This window comes from Citrus clementina, unplaced genomic scaffold, assembly GCF_000493195.1.
Source record: "Citrus clementina cultivar Clemenules unplaced genomic scaffold, Citrus_clementina_v1.0 scaffold_5, whole genome shotgun sequence".
In the NCBI taxonomy this organism is placed as follows: Eukaryota; Viridiplantae; Streptophyta; class Magnoliopsida; order Sapindales; family Rutaceae; genus Citrus; species Citrus x clementina.
In genome coordinates this window covers 1,826,174-1,843,767 of record NW_006262201.1, presented here as the reverse complement: position 1 = coordinate 1,843,767, position 17,594 = coordinate 1,826,174, and the positions used below count along the sequence as shown (strand labels likewise).

Here is a 17,594-nt window from a genome sequence, read left to right as displayed (position 1 = left end):
CCGAGCTACCCTCTGCTGGTAAATGGCTGATCGCTTCGATGTCTGGTCCTTCTTCTCAGTTAGCAAATCCAGATTCAGGCACATCTGCTCGTTGTTCTCCTGCTCATCGAAATGATCTGTCCGGTGCGTGGTCGTTCCTATCTCGGCTTGTACGACCGCCTCATGTCCGAAGGCCAAGGCGAATGGTGTTTCTCCTATTGCTGTTTTGTGGGTTGTCCTGTATGCCCATAAAACACCTGATAGCTCTTCAACCCATGCACCCTTTTTTGCTCCAAGCCTGGTTTTCAAAAGCCTCTTGATCGTCTTGTTGGCTGCTTCTACTTGTCCATTAGACTAAGGGTGAGCAGGCGAGCAATATTTCAACTCTATCCCGAGGTTCTGGTAGAAATCCTTGAAGTTATGGTTATCAAACTGTCTGCCATCATCCGTTATCAAGGCATAAGGGACCCGTAACGACAGACCAGGTTTCTCCATACGAAGTCTGTTGTCTTCTTCTTTGTGATCCTGCTGAGGGCTTCTACCTCTATCCACTTTGTGAAGTAGTCTATTGCAACTATTGCATGTGTTACTGCTCCTCGTCCCTTTGGCAACGGGCCGATCAGATCAATTCCCCATTGAGCAAATGGCCAAGGGGAGTCCATTGAGGTGAGCTTCTCTGGTGGTTGATTGGAGAAACTTGCAAAACTCTGGCAGCTTACACAATTCCTGGTCTTCTCATGCGCATCCTAGTGCATTGTCGGCCAGAAATATCTCTGCCTTAGAACCTTGTGGGCTAGGGACCTTCCACCAGAATGGTTTCCACAAATTCCTTCATGTATTTCTCTCAGTATGTAGTCCGCGTCGTCCTCATCCAAACACCGAAGGAACGGTAGCGTATACCCTCGCCGATATAGCACCCCATCAATCATCGTTTATCTTGAGGCCTAGGCTCTAATCTTCTGAGCTCGCAGCTTGTCTGGTGGTAATACCCCGTCTCTAAGGTATGAAATTATCGGATCCATCCACGAGTATTTTTGTTCTATCCTCAGCACCTTCAGATTCTGCTCGATGCTCGGGCTGGACTTCACCTCCAGAGGGATCGACTTCGGTATTTTTGGATCCGCTACTGCTGCCATCCTGGCCAAAATATCTGCTCGACTATTCTGCTCCCTGGGGATTTGTATCACCTCTACCGCTTCGAATTTCCCCATCATCTGCCTGACTATCTTCAGGTACTACTCCATCTTCTCCTCTCTCGGTTAAAATCTTTCACTGACATGATTCGCAACTAGCTGGGAATCAGTTATGATCTTCACTCTATCTGCTTTCACAACCTTAGCCAATTCCAAACCTGCTATCAAGGCTTTGTACTCTACCTGGTTATTTGTGGCTGTGAATTCTAACTTTACAGCATAAGAGATCTCCTCCCCCTCTGGGCCTTCCAAGACAATTCCTGCTCCTAATCCCTGCTCCCCTGATGACCCATCTACAGACATCTGCCATACTCAGGCTTCGCTGCTGTTTGTAGCAATATCCAGCTGGTCCAAACATATTTCAGGCTCTGCAAACTCTACTACGAAATCGGCCATTGCTTGCGCCTTATCGCTGCTCGGGGTTTGTAATCAATGTCGAACTAGCTCAGCTCTATAGCCCACTTCACGAGCCGACCAGAGGCATCCGGCTTGTGTAGGGTTTAACTCAACGGCTGGTTTGTTATTATCGAGACGGGGAATGCTTGAAAGTACGGTCTCAGCTTTCGAGCAGCGACCACAAGAGCGAGTGCCCATTTCTCCAACGGTGGGTGTCGGGTCTCAGCGTCGAGCAGGGCCTTGCTGGTGTAGTATATCGGATACTGAACCCCTTCTTCCTCTCTCACCAGAACATAACTTGTGGCACGATCTGATACCGCCAAATACAATGATAACTTGTCCCCATCCCTTGGTGTGGACAGTAGGGGTGCTTGCTGCAAGTATTGCTTCAAGCTCTGAAAGGCCTCTTCGTATTCTGGGGTCCATTCTGTTTTCTTCCCTCTCCTTATCACTTGAAAGAATGTCTGACACTTATCTGTAGCTTTGGATATGAATCGGCTCAATGTTGCCAGCCTCCCCGTAAGGCTCTGCATCTCCTTCAGGTTACGAGGAGACCTCATCTGAACGATCGCCTAGATCTTCTCGGGATTTCCCTCGATCCCCCTATGACTCACCATGAATCCGAGGAATTTCCCTAACTCGACCCCAAAAGCACACTTTTCCGGGTTGAGCTTCATCTTGTACTTCCTCAAAAGCGCGAATGTCTCCTCAAGGTGCTCGACATGTTCCTTCGGGATTTTCGACTTAGTTATCATGTCTTCCACGTACATCTCCATTGTTCTCCCAATCAACGGCTTAAAGACTTTGTTCACCAGTCTCTGGTATGTGGCCCCCACATTTTTAAGACCAAACGGCATTACCCTGTAACAGAACAGACCCTGGTTAGTAATAAATGCCGTGCTCTCCTCATCCTGCTCGAACATGGGGATTTGGTTGTATCCCGAAAACGCGTCCATGAAGCTGAGCAGGCCATGTCCAGCTGTTGAGTCTACAAGCTGGTCGATCTTTGGTAAGGGAAAGCTGTCTTTCGGGCATGCCTTATTGAGATCCGTGAAATCCACACACATCCTCCACTTGCCATTGGCCTTTTTTACTAATACCACATTCGATATCCACTCCGGATAGTTGACTTCCCGAATAAACCCTGCCTTCAAGAGTTTCTCCACTTCACCGTTTATAGCCTCATATCTCTCCTGGTTGAAGCATCTTCTTTTCTGCCTTATTGCCCGAGCACCCTTTTTTATTGCCAACCTATGGCATGCGACCTCAGGGTCGATTCCCAGCATGTCTTCGTGTGTCCAAGCAAACACATTTGCATGTGCTCGTAAGTAATGGACCGGCTCCTGCTTCTGCTCATCTTTAAGTCTCGACCCGATTCGGACTGTTTTTCCAGGGTCATCCTGCTACAAGCTTACTGTCTCTAGTTCCTCTACGGGCTCCTGTCTGCCAATTTTGGTCTCTACTCAAGTATCAAAGGATGTAATCTGCATTGCTTCCCTTACTGCCAAGGAGTAACAGCTTCGTGCGATTCTCTAGTCTCTTCGTACCACTGTAACTACCCCATTCACCTAGTACTTGAGAGCTAGATAATGGTTGGACGGTACCACTTTGCTCATCCTCAGAAATGGTCGACCTAGGATTATCTTGTAATGACCTTCTTCATCCACCACCACAAAGTCCAATATCATAGTCCTTTTTGTTGGGGAGCTCCCAATCGTGATAAGTAGCTCGACCACGCCCAGAGGGACCAGCTTTCCTCCTCCAAACCCCTTCAAGGAGGTATTGGTGTACGCCAACTTCAAGTCTGTTATTCCCATCTCCTCCACAATTGACTTAAACAACACATCAACTGAGCTCCATGTGTCAACCAGTATCCGGTTAAATTTCTTGCTAGCAACAGTGGCCTTGATAACTAAGGCATCCTCGTGGGGGTATAGAATCCCTTCTTCATCCTCATCTATCTACATGATTGACACTTACCTGACTCTTACTCGTTTGGCTGCTGGGGTGTTAAGGAATACCTCTTTACTAGTCATGGCGTATCTAGCATAATTCTTCCTCGATCTGTTGGAATCTTCGGCCAATGTTGGGCCCCCAGCTATCACCCTTACTGTAGGCTTCTCGCGCCTCAAGTTTCTGTCACTCTGCTCCCCTTCACATGTCGAGGCCACCATTGGGAAAGTCCCATCTATAAACTCGTCCAGGTACCGATTTCTCACCAAATCTTCAACCTGGGTCTTAAAATCTCTGCATTCTGTAGTAGTATGGCCATGAGTGCCATGGAACTTACAATAGCGTCCCCTATCTTTCCTGCTGGGTAGCTTTGTTATTAGGGTAGGAAGGTACAGTAGTCCCCAGTCCTTTATGGCCTCGTACACCTCGTCCAGGAGCAACTTCAAGGAAGTATACTGCCCATAGTCCTGGTTTTGGTCGATCATGTGCACTGCCTTTTCTCTATTAGCACCGTTCTGAGTTGGAGGCAGTGGCAGCGCTTCTGGTCTACTCCCTCTACTACCGTCGGAGTGTGGATGAAGACCACCATATGCCGAGTCATGCCTTCTCCAAGGCTCCCTAGCTGGTGAGCGAGGAGGTTGCACCCTGCTATACTGACACTGTGATAGCCTTTGATGAGGCTGGTAAGTGGTTACCCAACCTCCTGCACCACTACCTGAGGCCTGGTGGTCCCTCCTCCTGATCGGCCCATTCCCTGGTAATGCTCTCTTATCTTTCTTTCCCAGCCCTTCTAGCTAGTCTGTCTTAATTTGTGCTGCCTTTTCTTCCTCAATCTCTATGACCCTCTTAGCTTGCTCGTATGTGGCTGCATACGTCTGAATAACAGGGCTTCTCAAGTTGTACCACAGCCTTTCTATTTTCACCCATTCTTTCAATCCCCTTATTGCCTGAGGATGGTTAAAGGCTCCCAAATCGAGGACAGCACGATGGAACCTCTTGATGAATTTCTGAAGGGTTTCTTGCTCCCCCTGCTTCATGCTTTTCAACTCCATCATGTCATCTTCTGGTGCCATTGCCCCACGAAACTGCTCTACAAATTCCTTGCACATCTGCTCGAAAGTTTTAATGCTCCCCCGAGGAAGTTTTCTGTACCACTCCCGTGCGTGTCCCTCTAGGGATAGTGGGAACACCATGCACCTTTAGGCTTGACATAATCCTTACACCCCGGTTATATCGTTGAAGCGCTCTATGTGCACCAACGGATCAGTTCGTCCCGAATATCTAAGGTCTGAGAGGCGAAAATCTCTTGGAATGACTACCCTCATGATTTCTGCCACGAGCGGTGATTCTCCGTCCAGCATTATCCTCCAACCAGGAGCTCTGCTCCTTCCTTGCATGTCATCAATTACCTGCACTAGTCTGCGCACTTCCTCCTCCAGCTGCACTGCGCGACCAGGGTCACGTGTTGCAACTTGATCCCGCTCTTGTTCTACATCATGTAAGTGTTGCCTGAGCTCTGTTTCCTCGGCATTCGCCACCCCGTCGTCCTCATCAAAAATCTGTCTTGCTGGGGATTGCTCTTCCTCTCTATGAATTTCTCCCCGCAGAGATAAGTTACCTCTCTCACCTCCAAATCTCCTGGTGGTTTGACTTCTCCTCGTACTATCGTGACCTGGTGCCACTCCACCACCTCTCACCTTTCCTCCTGGGTTCCCATTCATTCACTCCGCAGCTCATGCAGGATGGTTGTTAGGGTTTCCATCTGTTTTTCCATTCGTTCCATCCGGTCAAACATGACTTTTTCCCGTGCTTCACTGGTTATCTCCCTCAGCGTCACGGAATCGTTAAGCCTCGTATCACCCCCTTGTGCACTACTTCCTCCCGCCTCCATTGTTTTTCCACTTGCTTTGCTCCTCTTCTTGCTGTCAACAGAAGCTTTTTGATCTGATCCCCACGGACGGTGCCAAAATGTTGATGCGAGATTCTGGTTACCCTTCCTACCACGACCAGGATCTCTGCTCGATCAACTCTATTACGATAAGGATATCTCCTCGTAAGGCTTCTTCTCCAGAAGTCCCTGCGTACACAGAATCAGGTCAGAGCACGCCGGTTGTTTTCCCGGTGTAAACCCTCCGACGCTCAAGTCAGAAATGAAGGTTTTTGTGTTCCTGGAAATGCTAGCCACAAATCTTATGGCGTATCAATTCTGTAGAGCTCTCTCTTTTTTTCTCAGTTCTAATCTAAAAAATTCTAACCCTTTTACCTTCGTTGGCTACCTTTTTATAGGCCCCTCCTGAACTCAGGCCTTCCCTCCATTCGCGCTCGTTATCCTCCTACCTCTCGAAAGTGGATGCCTCATTTCTGTAGTCGTGGGTGGTTGCGTGGCCTTCGTGCCTTGATTCTTGGACTGGCGAGCATGTCTCGCCAACTGTCGTTAACTGGGACTCCTCGACTCAACCCTTAATAGGAATGGCTTTATGCTTCCAGCAGGAGATTGGCCTCGTAGATGACGTACTCGCGGACGAGTAGGATATTCCTGCTCCTGCCCCCCCGGCTACTAGACTCTTAGAAGATATACCTATTCGAGGAACCCTGCTACCAGATGTCTGCTCATCACTGTTGGTCTTCGTCGAAGCATATCCCACAAACAGAGACAATTAAGAATTTGCCTCAGCCAAGACAAGTGGATTTCATCAGTGGAGGGCCTCCTTGTCAGGTACATCGATCTATCCTCCAGCCTACTTCTAGGATTTATTTTGTAAGCAATTCTAACAGTAATTGTGTACAATAGACCTATAAAGTTTAGCTATTGGTTCTTTGTTATTTCCAGGGATTTTCTGGAATGAATAGGTTTAATCAAGGCTCTTGGAGCAAAGTTCAATGTGAAATGATCTTAGCATCGTTGTCTTTTGCTGATTATTTCCGCCCCAGATTTTTCCTTCTGGAGAATGTAAGGAACTTTACATCATTTAACAAAGGGCAAACATTTCGCTTAACTCTGGCTTCTCTCCTTCAGATGGGTTATCAGGTAGATACCATTTTTGATTTACTCATAACTTGATAGAGGGGTGCCTATCAAAATTCCCTAAATTTGTTTCTCCATTTAATTAGTCAATTTAATCGGAAAATTGTGAAAGTATCATGTAGCTTATATAAATTATTCATCTAATTTGTTGTTGTAGGTGAGATTTGGTGTCCTGCAAGCAAGGGCATATGGCATGTCTCAGTCTCGTAAACTGTGGGGAAAAATTAGGTTTTTTAATTTTTATAAAACCTTTTGAAGATCGCTCTCATATAAAATATAAGAATTCGTATTCTAGAAATCGTACCTTGAAAATCCGAGTTGGCTTTTCCACTGAAGTGATTTAGGCTCCTAGATCACGATCTGCCACCACCACTCCTGTTAGATCACGATCCGTCACCACCACGCTTGTTAGATCACGAACTGTCACCAATGATCTTCCAGGTTATGACTCAGGTTCGATCTGCACTTGACGTGTGGGCGCCTTTATCACTACCAAAGCAACTAGCACGAGAAAATTTTTCTCTCAACAATAGAGAGAAAAATCTTATTCTCTGATTTGTATAAAGTGGCTTGTCTTTTTTTTTTTTTTAGAGAAAATAAGCCTTATATATCTCCCTTTAGTGAAAATCCTAGGCTCCAAATAATGCCCAAAATAAAACTCACGTTCCTTTTTATTTTGTAGGGGACCCACCATGTAAAATAACATGAGGCCCCTTATACATAAGCTTATTAAATGGAGCCTCCCACTAAATGATATATTTAGGCTTTTGACCCAAATAGCTAGTTATCTTGCTTATTAGTCCAGTAGTGGTGCAATCAATTAAATGAGCTAACCCGGGGATCATTTGGGAACATACAATAGTGGCTACAATAATTAGGCCTGTAATTAAACTAGCCAAATTATTTAATTCCAAATCTACTCCACTAAAAGATTGGAACTGACTTCCATAATTGTATGTTCAAATAATAATTCGTCCTAAGCCACATTGATTTCTTTACTGCACAATCCTTTGTACCACATCGTTAATTAAATTGATATCTCAACTGTCCAATCAATTTAATAACATCTTATTCCTTGATCCTTACTGGTTTTCTCTAATGATCATTTTCAACATACTAAATATGTTGACACACTCTGGCCAGAGAATTCTATGATCAAGTACCGAAAACCTATCAAGAGATGTGTTGTACAAATTCTATATTGTTAATCCATAACTCCAATACTCATAATTGCTCCCACCAAGATACCGGGTAATCTTGACCACAAGGATGTGTTGTGCCCATTGGTAACTCAAATGAAATAACAATCACAATCATGAAATCATAATTAACTCAAGATTAAGATTACAGTAAAATCAACGCCTATGAGATTTAATAAGTCTGACAGTTATTACAAAGTTAATTAAATCTCATATGTGATCCTGTTCAATGTAGTCGTACTACATCAATAAATTCATACATGATTAAGACAAATCATTTAATGAATTTATTACAGTCTATACCTAAATAAAGTGCCCAACTTTATTTATCAACTACGAACTAAATTTATTTAATCATAAGATAACTTGTATTTATGTCTTCTATGAATCCACATGGTGATCACATAAATACATATAATATGATTAAATGCACTTTAATACAAATATTAATGTAATTAAGATATTTGAATAAAATACCTCATTTATTTTATTAATCAGAAAAATTGTTTATTACAATTAAATAAATACATATGCTTTTAAAGAGCATATTTTCCCAACATAAACGTGCATTCATATAGGAAGCATCACCTGAGGAAACCCTTCCAGAATGGCCCGCGCCAATGCATGTGTTCACTGGCCCTGAGCTAAAGGTCAAGTTAGCTAGAAATTCCCATTATGCTGCTGTTCGAAGCACAGCAAATGGTGCTCCTTTTCGTGCAATAACAGTTAGAGATACAATTGGAGACCTCCCAGCTGTTGGCAATGGGGCTTCTGTAACAACCATGGAAGTGGGATTTTCTTCACCTGTCTGTGATGCTCATTTTATCTTTATTGTTGTTCCTTCTACCAAAGGTCTTGTTTCTTGTATTTTCCTACCGCGCAGTATAAAAGTGAACCTGTGTTATGGTTTCAAAAGAAAATCAGAGGAGATATGCTGGTCTTAAATGATCATATATCAAAGGCAATGAGTGAGCTGAACCTTATTAGGTGTCAAAAGATCCCAAAACAGCCTGGTTCCGATTGGCGTGTTCTTCCTAGTGAGAAGGTGTATAGTTTTTCTTTTAGATCTAACTGAAATTATCATTTCATAATTGCTTTGGTTTTAAACATTTTCCTTTTCAAATTCCCCCTCCAGGTTCGATTGTCTAACAGATAGGTTGTAGATTTAATACCCTGGTGCTTACCCAATACAGCTGAAAAGCACAATCAATGGAAGGGTTTGTTCGGAAGGTTGGACTGGGAAGGAAATTTTCCAACCTCCGTTACTGATCCTCATCCGATGGGTATGGTCGGAACCTGTTTTCACCCAAATCAGGATAGAATAATCACAGTTCGTGAGTGTGCTCGATCACAAGTAAGTCTTTTTGGCTATATATGTAAAAATCTGCAGTTAGTTGGAATGATGAAAAACCAGAATGACAAAAAATAATTTTCATGCAGCACCGGTGACACTTTTAACTTGACAAGCTAATTATTGAATCAAACAAGATAAATTTTGCCAACTGTTTCTGCTGTCATGTTACCCTGCTCTCTTGATTCCCGCAGGGTTTCTCCGATAGCTATAAATTTGTTGGTGACATCCAACACATCATCGGCAGATTGGAAATGCTGTTCCACCTCCTCTGGCGTTTGCACTGGGGAGAAAACTAAAGGAAGTTGTAGAAATGAAAGCATCAACCCCATAGAGATATTCATGTGGTCTGTGAAATAACTGTTCTCTTTTAATATGAAAAACTACTATTTTTATTTTTTATTTTTACAACTTCGGCCTATTTCTTAGTAACACACTAACACAGTAACACTAACCCATCTGAAGACATTGGGCCATATTTTCTGAAGTAACTAGATTGATGATACGTAACCTCTTCAATTTATCTCACTAGCTCGTATATGTTTCTCTTTAAAACATAGTTCATATAATCCTTTATTATAAGTTTTCTCCTTTTTATATTCACACTCATATCAACGTTATTAGCCAACAATAAAAATTCACCGCAAAATTTATTCGGAGGAGAAAAGGTCTGTGTATCTTTGCTTGAAGAGTGGGACTAATAGCACCTTGTAATTTTTTTTTCTCAAGCCCCCCTTTCTGTCAAAACTTATTTTAATTTTTCAAAAACTCTTTTTTAAAATTGCAGTTTCTTTTTTATTAAAAAATAGTTAGTTTCTTCTACAGACTTCCTATTATTGATATTGTTTTACAAATTTTTGAAAGTTTAAATCATATATATTTAATTAAAAAGAAAATTCTATATACTTCAATTGAGTAGAACTAAAAATGGACTCAAATAACTATTATGTAATATACAAAGTGTTTGAGAGAAAACAAAAAAAATATAAAAGACTTTAAAAAAAAAATTTAAGACTTTGGTGTAGTTGTGTGGGGGTAATGAATTAGAAAAGGAAAAAGGACATCTACACCCCCAAGATTTGGAGAAATGGTCATCAACACCCCCAAGCTTTTAAGGAGAGACACCAAGACCTCCTTTTGACCATTATACCATTTATCTCTATTATTCTAAAAAATTGACTTTAAAATTTTTAGTAAATGTCAATGCCATATAAATAATATAATCTATGCAGTAGACTAACAATATTAAAATATTTCATATTTTAATAAATTTTAATATGTAAATTATTATATTTATTTTAATAATATATTTTTATTTATTGTAAAGATTTTAAATATATATTTGCATTAAATACGTTCTACAATTAAAAATATTCTCACATACTAATATTTTTAAAATTATTATTTTACGTAATATTCAATATAATTTTAATTTTAATACATTTATTTTAATATTATGATTCTATTTATCATAAAATTTACTTTAATATAATAAAATATATCTAATAGATTATAAAATATTAAAATATTTTTTAAAAATTGAAATTATTTTAAAATGTATATATTATTATATTTATTTTAATATCATATTTCTATTTATTGTAAAATATTAGAGTTAATTCTTTTGAGATAATAGAGATAAATGATATAATCGTCAAAAAGGAGTCTTGGTGTCCCTCTTTGAAAACTTAGAGGTGTTGATGACCATTTTCCAAAAATTTGGGGGTGTAGATATCTTTCTCCCATTAGAAAGAGAAATTTATAGAGAGAGAAAAATATAAGAATTTAATTAGATTTATTTTGTCTTTTAATATAATTAGAGAACGATTTTAAAAGGATTGTACAAATCTGCCAACAGTTATAACTCTGGCTTGAATTTAGTGACATTACACATATACATTCACTTAACACTTCTCAAGAACATATGGGCCTTTACATTTATGTACAACTAATAAAGACTAGGTATGGGCGAATGGGCTTTTACAATCTTAAATGGTAAAAAAGATTATTTAAATTATAAAATTAAAATTAAATTTATTCACATTTTAATAAGTATAATAAGTTTGAATCAATTTTGTATTTGGAGTAATGTAATAATATTTTTATTTAAAGATCAATTACTCAATTCTATGTATGTTTGATTTTAATTGTAATGTGCACGTATTTAACTCTTAAAATTTATAATAAGTATAAATAATTCTTACAAAAACATAAATGTTAAATAATCATATTTCATATGTTTTTGATTTATTAAAAAAAATGCCACTTATAATTATATATCGAAAAAGAGAAAACAAACATGTCATTTATTTAGACATACAAAATTCAAACTTATTCAGATTTCAGCTAAATTCAAACTCACTCAAATTTTAGATTAAAAAACAAATGCTACCTTACATCATGAATTCAAAATCCATAATTAAGTTTATTCAAATGTCTTTATAGTATTGTTTTATTAGTTCAATATAAATATATATTCCTACATTGACATTAATAGTTAAAATCAAATAACTATATATTTAAATATTGATTTACAAGCATCAAATAAGGGATTAGAAAAAAATTTGTAAAATAATCCAGTCGTAGAAAGTAATGATATTGCCATATATGTGCCTCCATTTTCTAGATTCTGTCAGATTACACAGCAGATTCTTCAGGATTTGTATTTGACTTTTTATTAAATAATAAACTTTATTTAGTTTCTTTGGATAAAAATTTATAAAAATAATCCAATCGTACAAAGTAATGATATTGCCATGCATGTGCCTCCGTTTTCTAGATTCTGTCAGATTATATAGCGGATTTTTCGGGATTTGTATTTAATGTTTTATTAAATAATAAACTTTATTTAGTTTCTTTGGATAAAAAATTTATAAAAATAATCCAGTCATACAAAGTAACGATGTTGCCATACAGATGCCTCCGTTTTCTAGATTTTATCATATTATACAGCGGATTCTTCGGGATTTGTATTTGACTTTTTATTAAATAATAAACTTTATTTAGTTTCTTTAAAACCACCACATTGTTTCTTATAAATATTGGCATGTTCTCTATCCTTCATGTACATATCACATAAGGTCTCATTTTCAAGTTGTAAACTTTAGAAATACTCTTCTCACAATGATATTTCTGTCAAAAGCTTCAATGAAAGCTGTTAAAAGAGGAAGAAAATGTGGAGAAACATCAGAAATAGGAATATCGGAAGGTGAAGACCAAGAAGAAGATGATGATCATAAAGAAAGTTTGACTTTATCGAATCAGCGATTTACCAGAAATTATTCGAGGTGAGAAATATAAATTTCAAATTAACTTCATATTGCAACTTCTCCTGTAATTAACAACTATATATTCGTGAAGACCGTGTATATGAATCACTCTCCATATTCAGTAGCATCAGATTTAACATTCTACGATTTAGCTAAAGGCATTATGTTTCCACTCTTATCAGACATGCAGCCATGCAGGCCGAAATTGAGCAAGCCTCGTCAGTGCCGCCATTTGCTCTCAAGATGAGATTTCAAACAGATAAATGGGGTAATTTAGCTTATGTCTTTGCTTAATAATATAATTTCATTCTCAATTATTTAACCACCTTCAGGTAATTAATTAATTAAGCCATGATCTGTTATTTACACTGCTTTAGCTTCATGAACACTAATCAAAGTATAATTGCATATGCCCTGCAGGCGCTGTCAGCTAGTTCTGCTACGACCGATGGATTGCATGTCCATAAAGAAGCTGTGGTATGTAATTGATGTCTATTATTATAAACCTCACCCACCGATATTCATTTAACTTAACATAGAGGGGTGCCTATCAAGATACCCTGACTTTTAAAGTAAATATGTTTGAATAAATAGTAAGTTGTGGGGTGGTACAAAAAGCCTGAATCAATTTCTTTGGTTCATCCCACTTACAGGGTTTAAACTTGAGTGACTAGCCAAAGAAAGCTGATTGAAAACACTCAGTCAAGTCCTGGCCAAGATCTAATACAATTTCATCAAACAATTGAGTAAAATTATCTTTAACTTCCAAATCATAATTGAAAGTCCTTACGAAACACTTTTTAATTGCCTAACCAGTCCTAAATTGAGCCTTCGTCTGGGAATTAGTTGTGCAATTGTGTCATAGTTAAAATAAACCCTATTGTCGGTATATGTACAATCACCTCCGATTAGATTATTCATCTATTTATTGTTGTTATTATAGGCGAGGTCGATGCATTGGAAGCAGCAGCATACGATGTGTTTCCATGTCCTAAACAAGCATTCATATGGGCAGCTTCACTTGAGGAAACAATGCCGGAATGGCTAGAACCAATGCACGTCTTTGCCGGTCTTGAGCTTAATGCCAAGTTACCAAATGGCGCTCCTTTCCGTGCAATAACAATTAGAGATACAATCGGTGAAAGTTCGTGAGTATGCGATTGATCTCGAGTAAGTCTTATTGCTATTTTGATATTTGGAATTGAGATTTGGATTTAGTGCTGATCTAAGATTTGTGCTTTTTTTCTTACAAGATTGTAATCAGCACTGGATCAAAATTTGTGTAATTGTTTAAATGAAAAATTAGAATATACAAAATAAGTTTTAAAACCAATGAACAAACCTCCATTCTTAGAAGTTTGACTGTAAAACTTCTTAATTGTTTAGATTTTATTACTATTTGCATCACTTGTGATTATACTTTTAAATTAATCTTACTTCCTCGTCACGTAGGGTTTTTCGGATGGCTACAAGATTGTTGATAACATCCAACACAAGCATAGCACATTGGAAATGTTGTTCCACCTATCCTGGCCTGTGCATTGAGAAGAAACTAAAGGACGAGTAGAAATGAAAGCATCAACATATAATGTGGAGATAAGATGAATACATAAATCCATTTTTGGTTTACAGGTCTTTAACTAATTACCCAGTTTATCCATGTATTGTAAACAACGATCTAAAACATTGTTATTCTCTTCTTTTAAAGAGAAAAAAGAGAAAAAAAAAAGCTAATTTTTATTGACATAAAAGAAAGTGACAAATTTTTTTTTTGACCATGACAGAGATTTAAAGGTACTATTATTTAATAAAATCATGTCATGTGTTTCGTAATTTTACTCTCATAATAATATCACTATCACCATTGATTTATTTCAAATTGGATGTATATGGGAGAAAATGTTACGTTCGTCTCACTTAAAATTATACGTGGGAGATATATATTTTTATTGAAGGAAAAAATAGATTTCATATATTATTGAACCTTTAAATATGGGTACTTCACTCTAAACATAAAGTTGTATGTTAGATCATATCATTATTCATGCTTAACGATTAAACCGCAAATTAAATTTATAATTGCTGTACATACAGTAAAAACTTTTAAAATTCAAAGAACAGGGAATGAAACATCTGTTTTAAATTAAATCGGGATAACTTATAGATAAAGCAAATGAGATCATCACCTCATTGCATTATTAGGTTAAAATATCAAGGCCACGACAATGCAGTTGGACAAGCCAAACATTGCTTACTCGCCAACCATTTTGAGACATGATTGATGAAAAAAGAGATTTCATATATTATTAAAAGTTCTTTATCAATTCGGCCTAATAATCACTCAATTGACAATTAAACAAACTTAAGTTAATAATAATCACTCAATTGTCAACACATTAACGGGTTAATTTTAACATTATTTTGGTCAGCATTCTGACATTATTTTGTCTCTTTAGCAGTTTTTTTTTTATTTTTCTCTGCAATATTTTTTTTAAAATAGTTTTTTTCTCATAAGTCAGAAGACTGTTTAAGGTACACAAAATTTTCCAGCAGATTTATATTTTATAAAAGTGAGCAAATATCAAGGATAAAGATATTGAAACAATCATTGGAGGAGTAAATGTTTATGTTTGTGTCTGTATTTATTTTCATGTCAAGTCCCATGTCTATCCTTTGGTGGATTAGATGCTTCTATATTTGTCTTGTCTGTCCAAATTTAAGATTTAACTTATTGTGCTGTGACACATCAAATTCAATCCCTTGTTTCCTTGCTTGTTGAATATATATATAGGTCATGCTTGGTCCCTTGTTATATCTGTTTCATTACGCCCAATCAAACAAAAGGACAAAACAGAAAAAAGGGTAAGGGAAAAAAGAAAAAAAAAAGCTCTCTAATAATGTTATCATGATTTTCATCGGTAACATGGGCAAGTTTTAATTTGGTATGAAATACTACAACCTATTACCTTGTGAGAGAAAGATGTTGCAGAAACGATACAATTGTGATTAGAAAATTTGATTGATTGACAAAAATTAAGTCAACAATATTTATGCATTGATTAATTGATAATTAATCTTTGTATTAATTGATTAACACACATGAAAACAATCAATTAATCGTTTTGATTTATTATTTTGTTTCTGTCATTATTTGATTTTTCAACTTCGTTTTTGCTTTCTTGGAAACTGAATCCTGAAAATGATCCGCACTCCACCCAAGTTTTCTCAAGACACTCTTGGTTCCTCAAAACACCCAACTAAGGTGGACCCAACCAAAGTCTATTGCATTGTTGAATGAAAGTATGAAATCTTAACAATTAGCTGAGGCCAACAGAAACAACATCAGACATTGTGATTAAATATCGGGTTTTTTATTTAAATATACCCCATTTGTCCTTAAATGCCAAATCTATACCCTATTACATACATATACCTCCAAAAAGTGTAAAAAGTCAAAAATAACCTTAAAAAATCATCTATTTACGTTTGCTTTCTCTCATGACTTCTATATAATAACACAACCAAAGTCAAGTATACTCGACTTTTTACCCGACTTAATTAAAAGGAAAATTTTCATTTCAATTTAAGTCGAGTATTCTCAACCAATTACCAAACTTCAATGAAAAGTCAGGAATTTTTGCTGAATGAATATTGGGTAAGGTTAAATTAAAGTCGGGTATTCTCGACTCTTTACTCGACTTACTTGAAAAAATTAAGAATTTTTCAGATAATTTTTTATTTCAATTGAAGTCGAGTATTCTCGACTACTTACCCGACTAACATGAAAAAGTCGAGAATTTATGCTGAATTATTAATTGTGTATGGTTTGGTTGAAGTCGAGTATTCTAGACCATTTACCCGACTTCGAGGAGTTGGGTTTAGTTTTATGAGGATTTAGTTGTGGTTATTTTTGTACTTTCTCTAATTTTTTAGAGTATATATGTGTAAAATTTAAGAGTGTTATAATTTTAGGTATATATTGGGTATTTTGAAGGGAATGGGGTACATCCCACACAATTCTCCCTTAAATATCTTCCTCAACTAACTCAGCGATCAAATGTCTAATTCTGTAAACATATAAGCTGTTTCTTCTCCCATCAATTAAACCCCAAAGAATAGAACTCCACTATAAGTATTCCCTTCTTCAAATTGGTTCACTTTTTCATACCTTTTAAGCAGGTTTTGTTCCTTTTTACATTAGCAAATAACGAACATAAACATCTATATCTCTAAGCAAAAAAAATATTTGTTCAAAAAATCGAAAACCACTGCAAAAAGGAAATGACAGATACCCAGTTGAAATAGAGGCTTCATCTCTCGCCCATTCTTGCCACTTAGCAGGAATCAATGGAAATAATCTCTTTCATCGCTTCCCTAGCTTGTCTCAGCTTCTCTATCTCACCCATTTTTCTCAAAACTTTTATGTACTGAAGAAAAAAAAGCCATTTTTATCGCAACCCAATTAAGAAAGAACAAGCAAATGGGTATCCACAAAATCACAGAATAAGTATGCGTATTGAAGTTACTTGAACATGGGTGTCATAATTTGGAGGTTCATTGGATAGATGATACTCTAGTTTTGAAGCTCCATGTTCTGTTTTGCTTCGTCTTCTGAGACAGAATCCGAGTCAGAGTCAGAGGCATCGCTCGAGTCCGAAGAGTTGTCTTTTGTTTTGTTTTGTTTTAGGGTTGTGCTTAACGTTGGGCATGGCTGTGTCTTCATCATCATCATCATCTTCTTCTTCTTCTGGGATCGTTGCTAGGGTTTCTTCTTTGGGTTCTATCTTTTGAAATTTGAACTCTCCTTACTCTGTTTCTCTCGTTTAGTGACTACTGGTTTCTTAATTTTATGCAATTTTTTTTTCTTAACGAGAAAATGATAAATACCTGGAGTGGAAAAATTTTGTTGATGTCCCTCGATTTTGATTAAAATACAAACAAATTCATTTATTTTTGGTCAAATTAATGAATGCCACGCATGTATCTGAAATAAGCACTTGCCTGAGTTCTTCTCATTGCAATAATCACCCTAATTTTCTTCTTAATTTCTCCTTTTTCCTAATTTATTATACTCCCATTGAATAATGGAGTAAAGAAGAAGAAAAATTAACTATATGATTTTTTTCTTTTTTTTTTTTGATAATTTGAGTAAAGTTTATGAGTATTTTTATGAAAGAAGAAAAGAGAAGTAGACATGAAAATAGTGAAAAAGCATCCAATTCTTGGAAA

The 17,594-nt window shown here is 37.2% G+C and overlaps 1 pseudogene; it reads left to right on the top strand.

Moving 5' to 3' along the window:
- The window catches only part of LOC18040516, a 49,300-nt pseudogene extending 39,870 nt beyond the window's left edge, over positions 1-9,430 (top strand).
- Positions 9,431-17,594: the final 8,164 nt, after the last annotated feature.